The sequence below is a fragment of the Macaca nemestrina genome, chromosome 4, assembly GCF_043159975.1.
Source record: "Macaca nemestrina isolate mMacNem1 chromosome 4, mMacNem.hap1, whole genome shotgun sequence".
NCBI lineage: Eukaryota > Metazoa > Chordata > Mammalia > Primates > Cercopithecidae > Macaca > Macaca nemestrina.
In genome coordinates, this window is record NC_092128.1 from 180,611,739 (window position 1) to 180,625,379 (window position 13,641).

General features: G+C 39.3%; 1 protein-coding gene across 3 annotated transcripts in view; it reads right to left on the bottom strand.

The window, feature by feature from the left end:
• Positions 1 to 13,641, bottom strand: part of LOC105472642 (potassium inwardly rectifying channel subfamily J member 6) — a 321,612-nt gene that overhangs the window by 15,973 nt on the left and 291,998 nt on the right. The window lies entirely within an intron of this gene.

Below are 13,641 nucleotides of genomic sequence, written 5' to 3' on the forward strand. Positions count from 1 at the left end.
CCTGCCTCAGACTTCTGAGCAGCTGGGACTACAGGTGCACCCCGCCATGCCTGGCTAATTTTTTTTTTTTTTGTATTTTAGTAGAGACGGAGTTTCATCATGTTGCCCAGGCTGTTTGCGAACTCCTGAGCTCAGGCAATCCACTTGCCTCGGCCTCCCAAAGTGTTGGGATTACAGGCGTGAGCCACTGCTCCTGGCTACTTTTCCCTTTTCTTAAACATGAGAAGCCTTTCTGTAATTTGCACAAAAGCACCACGTGAGCTACCAGCAGCCCTGGAGTCAGGAAGTAGCTTTCTTTTAAATATGAAATGGCAGAATGAGGAAAATTCCAGCCAACTCGTTAGAAAATAAAAATAGGCAACAAGGGTGGCATAAGATATGAGAAATGACACTTGTGTGTGTGTGTGTTTTTTTTTCCGAGGCCAAAGAACTCTTTTATAAAAATTTTCAGGAAATGGAAATATTCATTCAGTCATTAATCCAAGGCTGACTTCTCCATTAGGCAAAAAGGCATGGTGTCTACAGCCCATGATACTTTTAGAGGACCATGAAAATGTTTTAACTTTTTTAAAATCAGAAAAGATAAACTTTTAGATGGAAAAATTGTTAACGTATTCATCTTTACACCAACACAGTTGTAAAATATAACTTAACACATTTTCTTAATGGGGCAAGGGACTTACAAGGGCAAAATCACCGGGGACTCATGAATGTCATACTGTGGCCCTGTGTCCATTCATTCAGGAGAGAAGCCAGCCAGCCAGTTGGTATATTATCTGTTAGGACCACCAATAAGTATTACGCAGCTGCTTTGTGCTGAATGCAGGTGGATTAGGGAGAAGAGGATACCTGTGAATTTTTACACAGAAGGGTCCAGAGCTACACAACATTCCTGCAGCACCGCATTTGCTACTTATGTCTAGAAGAAGAAACTGGGGTGCCAGGGACCTATGTGATTGACTTAACGATAGCTGTCGGGCCTGAGCCAGCACCAGCCCTCATCCCAGCTCTGTGCTCTTCCTGTTAATCTTAAAACCGAAATGTGACCCTTTTTCAATGTTTCCTTGGATGACCCACAGAAGCCCCCTCTCTATGCCTCTAAAACAAATATTGCAGGGCTTTTAGGTATTAGAAAAATAGGTCAACACTGATTTGATTTTACTTCTCAAACAATGTTTCTCTTCTGAATTGTTTTCTTTATCTGTGCTTGGGAGTGGTGGGGTGAAGACAGGTGATGGCAGGGATATGTGGGCTCAGAATGAGGAACAAACAGGAAGTCAAGAGGAGAAGGTGATCCAATAACTCTTTTTCCACCAAGGAAGTACATATTTATGGTAAAGTGGCTAGAAAATAGGGCTGTGATAACAGTTGGGGAAAACAGCAAGCTAATCAAAGAACAAAAATACATTTTTGGGAAAGATGTTCATAGGGAGCTTTGGAAAACTCTGACATATTCCTGAGAAACTAGAAGGCCACATGCATGTGTAGGGCTGTGCACACGCCCAAGAAAACCAGAGAAGGCCCTGAGCTCTCCCTTCTGGTTGACACTGAGGCTCTGTGCAAGTAGGAGGTGAAAGTTAATGCAGAGTTGTAAAGTGCCTGACTGAATGCTGAAGGCACGTCCCACCATGTACATAGAGACTCTTGACAAAGACTGGGAGATTTTTGGTTACTGGCTTTTAAGAGAACCTGTCTAATTATTAGCTGATCACTAAATTAACTGAACAGAGACTTTAGTGGCCATATACACAAAAAGTACAGACCTTACAAAATTAGCTCAGGAAAGTGACTAAAAAACAAATAGCAATGGCAACAAAAAACTCTGAAAAGGAAGGAGAATCTCATTTTCAGGATTACTACATTATATTATTTAAAATGCCTGTTTTCAACAAAAAATTATGACACATGCAAAGAAATAAGAAAGCGTGTCCCATACACAGGAAGGGAAGCAGTCAATAGAAACTGTCCTTGAAGATGTCTAGGCATTGGATTCACTAGAGAAAGACTTTAAATCAGCTATTTTAAATATGTTCAAAGAACTAAAAGAAGCCATGTCTAAAGAGCTAAAGGAAATTAGGGAAACATTGTTTCCCCAAATAAAGAATATCAATAATAAAAATAAGTTACATGTAAAATCCAAACATAAATTCTGAAGTAAAAAGTACAATAAATGAAAGAAAAGAACTACTACAGGAACTTCGCAGATTTGAGCTGGCAGAAGAGAGGATCAGGGAGCCTGAAGATAGGTCAGTTGAGATGATCGAGGTATAGAAATTAAGAAGAATGGAGAAAAATGAACAGTGCCTCAGAGACCTGTGGGACACCAGCAAGCATACCAACATACGCATTACAGGAGCCCCAGAAAGAGAGTATTAAGAGAAAATACCAGGAGTAATCTACACATCTAAGAAGCTTATCAAACCACAAGTAAGATGAACCCAAAGAGATTCACACTGAGACTCATCATGATCAAACAGTTGAAACACAATGATGAAGGTGGAATCTTGAAGGCAGCAAAAGATAAACAACTCATTACATGCAAGTGATTTTCAATGACATTAACAGCTTATTTCTCATTAGAAACCATGGAGGCCAGAAGGCAGTGAGAAGACATTATGCAAAGCACTGAAAGAAAAAGACTGTCAACTGAGATTCTCTATCTGCAAAATTATCCTTCACAAATGAAGGAGAAATGAAGCCATTCCATGAACAAAAGTGGAGAGACTTTATTGCTAGCAGACATGTACTCCAAGAAATAATAAAGGGAGTCCTTCGGACTAAAATAAAAAGACACTAGATAGTAACTTGGATGAGAACAGGTGTGTTCAGGGCGGTATGGTCATAGACTAGACCGTAACTCAAATCCACATGAAGAAATAAAGAACATTGGAAAAGGTAACTACATAGGTAAATATAAATGTTTTTCTCCAGCATAATTTTATGGTTATTCCATTTTATGGCAATTATACTATGCCATTATATGAATATATCATAGTTTTATTTAATCAATAAAACAAAATGATCCAAAATATGTGGTGGGTCTATTTGTTGGGGGAAGATATTAATAATACCGACTTGGTTTGTGGAGGTTGTCTTAAGTGTACTATTATGGGCTGAATTGTGCACTCCCACCCCCCACATTCATATGTTAAAGTCCTACTCTCCAGTATTTCAGCATGTGACATGTTTGAGATGGAATCTTTAAAGAGTTAATTAAGTTAAAATAAGGTCATACTGGTGGGCACAATATAATTGATGTCCTTATAAGAAGAGGAAATTAGGACATAGACACACACAGAGGAAAGATCATGTGAAGACACAGGGAGGGGATGACCATCTACAAGCCAAGGAGAGAGGTCTCAGAAGAAACCAGCCCTGTTCACACTTTGTTCTCAGACGTCTATCATCCAGCATTGTGAGAAAATAAATTTCTGATGTTTAAGCTACTCAGTCTGTGGTACTTTGTTATGGCAGCAAACTCGGTACACTTACTGAGTTCCACAGGGAGAGGAAAATACCTTTCCACAGTGCCATTTGAAAAGGAGTATTTAATTTACGTAATAAGTAAGATTTAAGTAAATGCTCATGAATGCTTTTCCAATTTTTGTTCATCATTTTCGTATCAGAACTCATTTAAAAAAGGATAAAAAAGAATATTAATGTTTGCCTATCAGTAAACATTAAAAAGTATTTCTAGGGTAAATTGATAATTTTCTTCAGAAAAATTCCTGTCTTACATATTGACCTAGGTCCCAGTCCAGTGTTTAAAAGTCTGATGTTTTACTGAATTTGGAAGAGTAACAAAATAAAACCAGCAGAGTTAGCCTCATAAGCAAAGCAGAACTGCCAAGATGGCATCTGTGTGTATGCATGTGGTGTTTATGTTCCATATCAGGGAGATCATCATAAAGTCTCCCTGAGCTAGGTTATTTTGTGAGTATACTACTTTCTGGAAGAAGTAATGTTTCATTCGATGAGGAGCAAAAGGTGGAAAACCTGATCTTGATCTCCTCTGAGCATGCAGTCATAGGTGTCTGTTTTTCTTTTCTTTTCTTTTCTTTTTTTTTTTTTTTTGAGACAGAGGCTTGCTCTGTCGCCCAGGCTGGAGTGCAGTGGCGTGATCTCGACTCACTGCAAGCTCCGCCTCCCAGGTTTACGCCATTCTCCTACTTCAGCCTCCTGAGTAGCTGGGACTACAGGCGCTGCCACCATGCCCGGCTAATTTTTTTGTATTTTTAATAGAAACGGGGTTTCATCATGTTAGCCAGGATAGTCTCCATCTCCTGACCTCGTGATACACCCGCCTCCGCCTCCCAAAGTGCCGGGATTACAGACGTGAGCCACTGCCGGCCAGGTGTCTGTTTTTCTTATTGAATTGTGAATGCCTTGAGGATCTATTTGTCTTGTTTATTTCCAAATTCCTTACCGTTTGCACAGTGCTTCAATATTGGAGGTTCCCAATAAGTACTTGCTAAGTGAAAAGAGTGGACTTGGGGAACTATACAGAAACAGCTTAATATTGTTCATTGGCCATGTCTGAATGTATTATTAAATAAAAAGATGGCTTGCGAGTCATTAGGAAAGAAAGTGGGAGATTTCTGCTTCTACTATCATGTCAGTCTGCGTATGAAGAACCCTTCGCTAAGATATAACACAATGCTGGAAAATTACAAAATGTCTTACCTTTTGTTTTATGTATTTATTTGTTTGACAAACAAAAATTTTACATATTGATGGTGTACAACATGATATTTTGATATATGTGTATGTTGTGAAAAGGCTAAGTCAAGCTAATTAACATATCCATTACCTCAAACACTTATTTTTTTTTTTGTTGTGAGAACATTTAACATCTACTCTTAGCAATTTTTGGGCATATAATACATTGTTGTTAATGGTAGTTGCCATTTGCGTTTCTATTTTTGTGAAAGTGCTTGTCCTCTCCTTTATCTTGAATGCCCTTCCCATACTAAAATGCTGCTTATCCCTCAAGAGCTAACTAATGTGTGATCTCCTTTCCAAAGCACATTGTTGCCAACCAGTCTCTTGCTGGAACTATTGAGTTCCAGGTCACCATAACACTTCAGTGACCTATCACAGCACTTATCAGAGTATTTTACAACAGTCATATGTGTCTGTTTTCCTTGCTGAATTGTGAATGCCCTGAGGATCTATTTGTCTTATTTCCATATTCCTTAGCATTTAGCACCGTGCTTCAGCATTGGAGGTTCCCAGCAAGTACTTACGGTTAAGTAAAAAGAGTAGACTTAGAGAACTATATAGAAACAGCTTAATATTGTTCATTGGCCATGTCTGAAATGTATTATTAATATTAAATAAAAAGATGGCTTGTGAGTCATTAGAAAAGAAAGGGGGAGATTACTGCTTCCAGCATCATGTCTGTCTGCATATGAAGGACCCTCAGCTAAAATATAACACAACGCTGGAAAAGTACAAAATTCATAATTTGAATTAAACCTGAGTTCAGTGAAAAGCAAGAGATGGGCCTTCTGGGGGCTGGTGAAGAGGGAGTAAACGCACCTATTCCTTCCCACCAATTATAGTTGAGGCCTCTGGACAATGTACTAAATGAAACCACCTGAAGACTAGAAAGTTCACAATAGCAGGATGACTGGAGAAGGGAGTCAAAACTTGAGGAATGAATCGTTTGGGGATACATTTTTCTGCCTTCCTCTTTGATCTTCTGGCCTGAGAGAGGCCCCCGTGTAGAACTGGGGCTCCAATGCAGAACAAGTGCCGGCAAGAAAATCTCGGAGAGAAACCTGCCTTTCTAACCGGAGGACCAGGAAAAGGTGCTGCTGTGGGTCAGAGACAGGAGTGGGAATCCCCATTAATTGAGTGTGAGGACTTCTCCCCCAGCCGTGAGTGCAGTCTTCGTACTCAGCTGCTCTGCAGTGCGGCGGTGACATAGGCGCCAAAACTCTGAGAGAGAGCCTGTCTTTTTGGACCAAGTATTGGGAAAGGGGAATTCCAGGGACCAGAGTGTGTGGCTGCATTTTCCTCTTTCCTCTCACTGCTTTACCCTAAGAGTGGCCCCGATTGTGTAAAACCATGCAGCAGCCCAGGTGGCTCAAATGCTGAGCAAGTCTTGGCTTTAGAGAAAGAAGTATGCGGGGGCCGACCGAGGGGAGGGGTGGGTCTCATAGAGGACAGAACTGGAGGAGGATTTCCAGATTCTGTGTATGAATTGATATAATCCTGAGCTTTGCATGCACAGGACAGAAAACAATAAGAAAATATGAACTTAAAAATTACCACGTTTTAGAATATATGACCACACTTCTAAATGTCAAAGAAGAAACCATAATGGAAATTTGATAATACTTAGGACTGAGTGATATTGAAATTCTAAATATCCAAATTAAAGAGCATATAGAAAGTAAGAAAAATTTATATACCTAAATGCACATATTAGAAAACAAGGAAGTCTGAACATTAATGTTTAGAATATTCAACTTAAGACATTAGTAAATGAACAACAGAATTAATTCATGGGAAATAGGCAACAAAGATCACTGTGTAATTAATAAAATATAAAACAAATCAACCACAGTGAGGATCAATAAAGGCAAAAGTTGTGTTTTTGAAAAGTCTAGTAAAATAGACAAATCTCTGATCAGACTGGCCAAGTAAAAGGTATAGAAGGCAAAAATAAATGGCATTGGGAACTCAAAGGTATATATAACTATAGAAATGGCAGAGACTGAAAACACAAAAGGAGATTATAATAACTTAAAAATAAAGATGAAATGGACAATTTTCTAAATCATGTAAATTACCAATACTTATTTAAGTACAAATAAAAAGCAGAGATACCTTATAACCCATTATGAAATTGAGCCAGTGATTAAAAACTTGCCATAAAGAAATTACAAAGCCCAGACAATCTTAAAGATGAGTTCAATGAAATGTTCTAGGAAGAAATCATGATAATTTTACATATACTGTCCCAGGAAATAGAAGAATAATTTCCTAACTCATTCTAGAAGCCAAATAATCTTGACAATAAAGTCATAAATATAGTACAAGAAAGAGAAAAAAAAGGAGAACACAAGCCCATATTATTCACTTGTGTAGCTACAAGAATCCTAGAAGAAATATTAGCAAACCAAATCCAGCAGTTTAGAAAAAAAGATACACCATGACCAAGTTGGGTTTATTCCAAGGAATGCAAGGGTGGTTTAACCTTAGAATACTGATCATATAATTTATCATGTTAAAAGATTGAAAGATCATTATACTATGTGCATAGAATTCATTTGATAAAATTCAAAAACCACTTATCATGAAACTTCTTAATAAACTTTGAATATGAGACCAACTGTATCTACCAAAAATCTAAACAATCATTATTTTTGATGATGATGATGATCAAAAGTTAGGATCATTTAAAGTCAGGACCAGTGATTTTAAATACAGATGCAGTAAATGCTTGCTATCACCTTTTCTATTCAGTACTGTACCAAAGGACTTTGCTGGTATAAATAAGATAAAACAAAGAAATAAAATAATTTGATTCAGAAATAAATAAAACTTTCATTATTTGCAGATAATATAACTGTGTACATAGAAAATTCACAAGAGTAGTACAACTATTAAGATTACTAAGAATGTTTAGCAAGGTGGCTAGAATTAAAAATATGTGGAGAAAACTTATGTATATTTTTATATACCAGTAACAAACAAAAGATATAACAACAACCCTTCACCATTTCCTCTAGCAACAAAAAATACCTAGAAATAAATCTAATAATAGAAATACAAAACCTTTATGACAATTTATAAATTATACAATTTGAGAGACAGTAAGGAAGATTTAAATAAATGGAGAGATATATCATGTTCATGGATAGGATGATTAAACATCCTAAAGATGTCAGTTTTTCCCAAGTTACTTTATAGATTCAATGCAATCCCAACAAAATACTCTTAAAGTTAAAAAAAAAAATGGATTTGACAAATCCTTTCTTACACCATAAGGAAGTACAAAGACTCAAAAGCCAAAACACTCCTGGAGAAGAACAAACTGTAGGGACTCACTCTATTAGATCACAGGACATATTTAGTAATTATGGACATGTACAACAGGAAACATATGGTTATGTTCATAGCAATTGATATACTTTGGATATTTGTCCTCTCCAAATCCCAGGTTGAAATTTGATCCCCAACGTTGAGGGTGGGGCCTGTTGGAAGGTGTTTCGGTCATGGGGTGCTTAAGTAAGTTCTCGTTCTATCAGTTCCCATGAGAACTGACTTTAAAAAGAGCCTGGCACCTCCATCCCCTCTCTCTCTTCCTTTCTCTCTTGCCATGTGAGCTCCATGCACCTGCTCCCTTTTCCCCTTCTGCCATGAGTGGAAGCTTCCTGAAGCCCTCACCAGAGGCTGGGGCCCTGCTTCCTGTACAGCCTGCAGAATCATGAGCCAAATGAACCTCTTTTCATAAATTACCCAGCCTTAGGTATTCCTTTATAGCAACACAATGAGCTAGGACAGCAGTATCATTTTTAACAAGTTGGAAACAACCCAACTGTCCATTGACAGACAGTGGCATATCTTCACCTAGTGGAATTTTAAGAAGTACTAATAAGTAAATTACACATGTAGGGTCCAATATAGATGAATCTTAGAAACATAATATTCCACATAAAAGCAAGTTTTATAAAATTTAAAAGTATACCACTTTTATGAAGTTAAAATAAGCATAAGTGAATAATATAGTATTTAGGAATACACACAAATCATTTTTTTTTTTTTTTTCAGACAGAATCTCACTCTGTCACCCAGGCTGGAGTGCAGTGGCATGATCTTGGCTCATTGCAGTTTCTGCCTCCTGGGTTCAAGTGATTCTTGTGCCTCAGCCTCCTGAGGAGTTGGGATTACAGGCTTGCATCACCACGGCTGCTAATTTTTGTATTTTTTTGTAGAGATGGGGTTTCGCCATGTTGGCCAGGCTGGTCTCGAACTCCTGGCCTCAAGTGATCCGCCCACCTTGGCCTCCCAAAGTGTGGGATTACAGGCATGAGCCGCCACACCCAGCCAAATCACTTTTTTTTTTTTTTTAAAGAAAGCAAGGGAATGTTAAAAACCAGTAGTTATATTGGGGTGAGAAAAGAATATAGAAATAGATATAATGGTTAGCAATGTTCTAGCTCTTAAATTGAGTGGCCAAGTTACAAGTGTTTTATATAATATTCCATTTATTTATTTATTATTTTGAGATGGAGTCTTACTCTGTTGCCCAGACTGGAGTGCGGTGGTGCGATCTGGGCTTACTGCAACCTCTGCCTCCCGGGTTCAAGAGATCTTCCCTCCTCAGCCTCCCAAGTAGCTTGGAGTACAGGCACATGCCATTACGCCTGGCTAATTTTTGTATTTTTAGTAGAGACAGGGTTTCACCATGTTGGACAGGCTGGTCTGGAATTCCTGACCTCAGGTGATCTGCCTGCCTCAGGCTCCCAAAGTGCTGGGATTACAGGCGTTAGCCACCACACCTGGCCTATTTTTTTGTTTTTTGAGAGGGTCTCACTCTGTCCCCCAGGCTTTAGTGTGGTGGTAGGATCTTGGTTCACTGCAGCCTCAACTTCCCCAGGCTTAGGTGATCCTCCCACTTCAGCCTCCTGAGTAGCTGGGATTACAGGCATGAGCCACTACACCTGACTATTTTTGTATTGTTTGTAGAGACAGGGTTTCGCCTGGCTGGTCCCGAGCTTCCAAGCTCAATTGATCTGTCTGCCTTGGCCTCCCAAAGTGATGGGATTACAGGCATGTGCCACCGCACCCAGCTAAATTACAAGTGTTTTATTATCACATTTTGTAACATAACATGTGATGTACATTATTTTGTACTTATCAAGTACTATATTAAAAAAATCACCAAATTCCATTTTGTTGGAAATTTTTTATATTATACTGCTTATAATTATTCGTGCAAAGGTCCTTCTTGTTCTGTGTTTTCAGAACCATTAACCGTTCACTTATTTGGTGGTGGGTAGGGGAGAACTACTCGTCTAAGTCCTGGGCTCTGAAGGTCTGAGAACCTGGAGTACTGATGTCTGAGGGAGAGTATGGATGCCCATCTCTAGACGAGAGAGCCTGTCTCCCTTTTCCCTGCCTTTTGCTCTTTCTGGGTCCTCAATGGATTGGATGGTGCCCACCCACATAGGTGAGGGCAGATCTTCTTTACTCCAGATTCAAATGCCAGTCTCTTCTGGAAGCACCCTCACAGACACACCCATAAATAATGTCTTATTAGCTACCTGGGTATCCCCAGCACAGTCAGACTGGCACACAGACTCACCCATGACAGGGAGGCTGCTTGATTTCCACAGTGTTGTCTGAACTAAGTTACTTCTCCAAATGGGTACGTGGGAGTGTGCGTGTGTGTGTAGCTTTTAACAGTTATTTAATTTCGCAGTTTCTCCACTGAGAGCTTCTCTGTCTGGATGCCTAGTTAGTCTTCCAGGAGTTAAACTTACAGGGACATGCATGCAAACAACCTGTCTTTGGGTGGCCATTTCATTCCCAATAAGACCGTGTGAGAAGGAGGGCTTGGAGGGGAAGGGAGTGCGTGTTACGGGTGGTGATTGCAAGGCTCACTCTGCCTAGGATCCAGGAAAATAGACTGAAACACAGCTAAGGAATGTGCAATAGGCACTGAGCAAACACAGGGGCAGGCCCTGCAAGATGGAGATTTAATAGGCAAAGCCCTATTTTTAGATTCCGTGACAAATTATGATGGGAGAAGTTTGTGTGCGGAACACCAGTATGATGAAAGTCATCCTCATGAGAGAGCCCTCTGGGCAAAGCGAGAGGTATGGTCAGTATGTAGATGATACATCAAAACTGCCTGGAGGATAAGATTCCAATAAAATTAGATGAATACAAACCACTCTCACCACTTCTGAATACTGTAAAATGAATCTGTATTGCCAATATTCAAAAACAACCGACTGTAGACACTTTACCATTTTATTTCAAACGCCAGGCTACATAGATGATGTTTTCCTTTTCCTTTACTCCTGCGCCCATTCTCGATAAGAACTGTGCTGAATTAGTGCAGTAATAAAGTGTTGTGCACTTATAAGTCAGTGCTGGGTCACTCTTCATGTGAGAGAAAGGTGTTGGTGATTAACCAAGCCCAGTGTTAAAAAGAAGCAGGATAGTGTGATTTCTGGCATAATCATGGTTTTAATTCAGTAGGTTTTGCCAACTGCTGAACATTTAAATAATGATGAGCCCTGCCTTAGGCTCAGGTTACAAATCCCTTCAAGGAACAGTTGTGTTTCTTCTATTACCCAAATATTAGAGGGCCAGTGAGGGTCACCTCCAGCTATGCAAAAACAAATGGAAGTGTGGATTTTTAAAAATGTCTAAAAAAAGAGATCCTACATGTGTACTACTAATTCTACTCTCACCAAGGTCATTGATAAGTGTATAAATTAAGTATTGAATTAAGTAGGCAATGTTATTTATTGAGTGTTTACTGTGTGCTGGGCTCAGTGTGTGCTGAGTGTGAGCCAACCAGCTAGTCCCTGCAACAGCCTTCTCAGACAGATGCTATGATCTCAATTTCACGTGTTAGCAAACTAAGGCAGAGAGATTAAGTAACTCTCTGGGTCACATAGTGCTGTGGATTGAATATCATGCCCCAAAATTCATATCCAAAGCCCTGACCTCCAATATGACTGCATCTGGAGAACTGGCCTTAGGGAGGTAATTTTTTTTTTTTTTTTATACTTTAAGTTCTAGGGTACATGAGCAGGTTTATTACATATGTACATATGGGGGTATTTAAGTTAAATGAGATAATAAGAATGGGTGTCCTCATAAGAAAAGGAAGAGACATCAGAGCATGTACACTCTCTTTCTACATGAACACAGAAGAAGCCATGTGAGGACACAGCAAGAAGGTCACTATCTACAAGCCAGGCAGAGAGCCCTCAGCAGAAGCCAGCCCTGCTGACACCTTGATCTTGGACTTCCAGCCTCCAGAACTGTGAGGAAATACACTTCTCTTGTTAAAGCCACTAAGTCTGGTATGTTGTTGTGGCAGCCTGAGCAGACCAATAGGTACAGTAAGAGTGGGGTGAGGGTTCTCATTTAGGAGGCCGGGCTCCAGAGTCTATGCTGTCAACCACAACACTATTATTTCTATATTTGAAGACAGAGACCACATGTTAATTCTGATCTTGATTTATCTTTATTTTTATGTTTAAGATGGAGTCTCACTCTGTTGCCCAGGCTGGAGTGCAGTGATGTGATCTCAGCTCACTGTAGCCTCTGCCTTCTGGGTTCAAGTGATTCTCCTGCCTCGGTCTCCCAAGTAGCTGGGATTAGAGGCGTGCAACACCATGCCCTGCTAATTTTTGTATTTTTTGGTAGAGATGGGGTTTCACCATGTTGGCCAGGCTGGTCTTGAACTTCTGACCTTAGGTGAACCACCCTTCTTAGCCTCCCAAAGTGCTAGGATTACAGGTGTGAGCCACCACTCCCAGCCATACATTTTGATCTTTATAACTTCTATAGTGTCTTACACCTAAACATTGATAACATATTTTACAAAATAAAATAGAGTGCAGATGAATGATCATAGCCAAGGACATTCTGTACACCAACACCTGGCCACCATTTGTCCTAAATTTCCACTCCCTTCTGCCTACCATTTCCACCCTCCACTAGCTTTCCTTTTAAGCCTGTCCATTCTTACCTTGTCTTCCACACAAATGGTGCTTATTCTCTGCCCAAATCTGGGATACTGGCTACCATCTTCAGAAAATTGCTTGCAGGCACCAGGCAACCTTCATTTACTTTTTAATAAATCATGAGATAGCCCCAAATCAAATCTCAAACTGCAGGAAACTTCTTCAAATTCTCCCATTCTATACTTGTATCTTCCTTCCCCAAGAGTAAGAATCTGAATTCTCAACAATCTATATATGTAGGCTCTCTGCTACAAAACATACAAAACACTTTTGGAATGGTCACATCCATAACTCTACGGAGGAATTGCTTATACAAGACTCAGACCTCACAGCTAAGGACCTCCAGTTGAAACAGAAAATCCCATGTGACCTTATTTAGCCTGAGGGCTCCCAATAATGTACCAGTAGGTGATGGACCAGTCATAAACTGCTCAATGCATTTGAAAGCCATTTGGAAAGCTTCCCTACTTCCAAAAATTCTACCTAATAGAACACTCACCAATCAAACACTGTCTTAAGACTTCCTTCTTTTACTCTATAAAACTTACCCTCCTTTGACTTTTCACTAGGAGGAAAGTGATGGTAGCAGTCTTCCTTGTGTGATCTCAATAAATAGCATTTTGTTAATTCTACAGATGCACTTTGCCCTTTTGATACCATCAACTACAAGCCTATGAGGTAAAACTAACAATTTCTTGCAATTTTTTAAAATCCTAGAATATTCCCACTGAGGTTGTACAAGCAAAATACTGTGTTCAAAAGTTACCTGAACTAATTTTTTTAAATATGTGGTTATGTTATCCATTGCATAGACAGTTAGGTTCCTTTGTTTCTATTTGTGTTTCCTTTTAAGGTTTGCTTTTGTCATTCTTTTTCTATTTTGTTTTTAAACTTGTAAGCCATTTAAATGGTTCAA